The sequence below is a fragment of the Adiantum capillus-veneris genome, chromosome 7 (assembly GCF_014529385.1).
Source record: "Adiantum capillus-veneris isolate H3 chromosome 7, ASM1452938v2, whole genome shotgun sequence".
NCBI classification, from domain to species: domain Eukaryota; kingdom Viridiplantae; phylum Streptophyta; class Polypodiopsida; order Polypodiales; family Pteridaceae; genus Adiantum; species Adiantum capillus-veneris.
In genome coordinates this window covers 169,744,119-169,746,772 of record NC_140937.1, presented here as the reverse complement: position 1 = coordinate 169,746,772, position 2,654 = coordinate 169,744,119, and the positions used below count along the sequence as shown (strand labels likewise).

At 36.0% G+C, this 2,654-nt stretch overlaps 1 pseudogene; it reads left to right on the top strand.

The window, feature by feature from the left end:
- The first annotated feature begins 1,163 nt into the window (after positions 1-1,163).
- Positions 1,164-2,303, top strand: LOC147455030 (uncharacterized; annotated as a pseudogene).
- Positions 2,304-2,654: the final 351 nt, after the last annotated feature.

Genomic DNA, 2,654 nt, shown 5'->3' with positions numbered 1-2,654 from the left:
TGCCTTTTTATGCTTGAGGGCAAAAAGAATGTCAAAACCCCAAAGGTAAACCAAATGTCTTAAAATTTTCTCTTGGCAAATTCAAGGAAAGGAATTTTGTATGCTTGGAAAAATAAAATTTTTCCAAACACTCCTTAGCTTTGTGTTAAAGATGCTAAACTAAATTGGCTTTTGGTTTTTACACTAAATTTTGTTGGCCTCAACTCCGTGGTCTTCTTCTTTTAATCATTATTTAAAGCTGATCCTATAAATCCCCCCCCCCCCCTCTCCCTCCCTCCTCCAAAAAAAATCTATAATTGTGATTGACTTTGAAGGTTTCTACATTAAATTTTGTTGGCATAGATAAAAATCATTCCTACTCAAGAAGGAATTTACGCCTCTTGTAGTCATGGACTCATTAGTGATTGATGTTATGAAGAGATAATGGTTTATGAACGTGTGTATGATAAACTTTGTGTGTGTGTGTGTGTGTGTGTGTTGGGTAATTGTTTGCCATGTGTTAAAGATGTTAATATTTTGATGGTTAAAAATGCTAATATTCTAAATCACTACTATTCTTTTGATTGTTCTTTGGTTGCTAGTTCAAAATGTCTCTTCAAAATCACTTGTCCATTGGGCTCCAGAAAGATGGAGAATGAGATTTCTTTTTACGAACATTTTTCCGTGAGTTGCGAGAAGATCTAATATTGCCAAGATCTTTTGCAACGCTCGGAGATAAAAGTATTATGGCCAGAAATAAGATATAACTTATTTTCTAAGGGGAAAAAAGTTTGGAATATACAAAAGATTTTTCTTGATGATTTGGTTGATTGGGATGGAAATTTAAACTTAATGTTGGCAAAAGAAAAGTTAGGCCTATTCAAATATCACAAAGTGACCCACTATAGAGGTGGAAACATGCCATTATCATTGATGCACTATAGAATTATCATTGATGCACTATAGAATGAGTATGATAATCCGTCTCATTCCAGCAAAACGACTTTGTACTGTGTTAACAATAAGTTTGGTATATTTGTTTAGGAGAATAATCTCTTGATAACTTGTTTATAGGTAATGGTGAGATGCTTGATGATGTCTTGCGCCATGGGTTGCATGACCGCTTTTGGTGTTACATATTTGAGCGTCTTGTAAAGACATATAGCTCCATCAAAACAAATAACATGGAGGATGAAGCTTCATTTGCAAAGTTCTATTTGAGAAGGTTCTTCACGAGAGCTTTTCAGGCTATCTGTGGTGATAGTGACAATCTCTTATCTTCTGAAAGGGTTTTGAAGGACCTACATTGTGCATTGATTCTTTCTCAAAGCAGCTTGCTATTAGCAGATGCTCCATCACATGATTTCTCTCCATCACATATGGATGGGCTATTGGTTGTGTCTTCAATTGAAAAGGCTAAGTCTATGTGGAGTTATCTATTAAAATATGGAAGCAATTCACCATGCACTAGAAATCTTCTTCTCAAGGGGATTGCAATATCAAAGAAGAGATGCACTTATAGAGATCCTACTAGTGAAGAGAAAACTTATCTAAAGAAGTTTTGGAACATTCCAAAGTAGTACTTCCAATGTTTGGAAGTAAAGACATACCAAAAGGTCCTCTTTAAAGGGAATATATTTAATGTGGGCGCCAATGTCATAGTGAAGGTGGATATCGATGATGCAACGGTGGAACACAGAGGTCACTGGAAGGGTTGTATAACATCCTTGTTCTCAACACAGTTTGATGGAAAGTGTATGATTTTCTTTGATGGACGGTATTACAAGCAATGCATTGTGGGAAATGGGGACTCAGAACAATTGTTAATGGATCCAGTTACTTAAATGAGTGTGCTTGAGAAGGCCCCTTTGCCTTTCACATGGGATTGTGTTCGGCCCATCTACTCTATACTTCACAAATTTATTCCATTGCCAATACCAAGGAGGCAGAGGCTCATTGCTTATGAGGTGAAGGATTTGAGGCAGCGTGATAGCTTGTTAATGGAAGGAGGTTGTGGAAATGTTCCATTATGGGTGGAGGTCCATGATATAGTTCAAGTGTGCTTGAATAGTGAGAATGCAATACAGATTCAACATGTTGTTGTTAGAGAGACTGATTACGAAAGAAAAAGGGCAAAGCTTGCTTTATTGGAGCGTGATGCATATCAACAAAACACTTATAAAGTTTGCAGAGAGGAGCATCAATGGAGAAGTTGGGATACATGTTCCATTCAAATTAAAGATTGGACAGTCACAAAACAAAAAAAGGTTATAAAGCCTGGACAGGCGGCTAGATGGATACCTATTGTTTGGCATTCTCCATAGACATATAATTGTGGTAGTCCCTTTTATTCAATCACTGCTAGTAATCTTGTGAAAATATTTTAGAAAGACTATTGCTTCATGGATGACAATTGTTGTATTCATTGTTATGGTGTTCTTTAGATATCTTTTGTATAACTTCACTCATATGGTATGGAAGCATGGCTAGTACATTTGTGGAAGTAGTTTAGAATGTTAGTATACTTGTGGAAGTAGTTTAGAATGACTATTACTTCATGGATGACAATTTTTGTATTCATTGTTATGCAAATAGTATACCTATGGAAGTAGTTTAGAATGACTATTGCTTTATGGATGACAATTGCTAGCTTCATTGTTACGATGTTCTTTGCA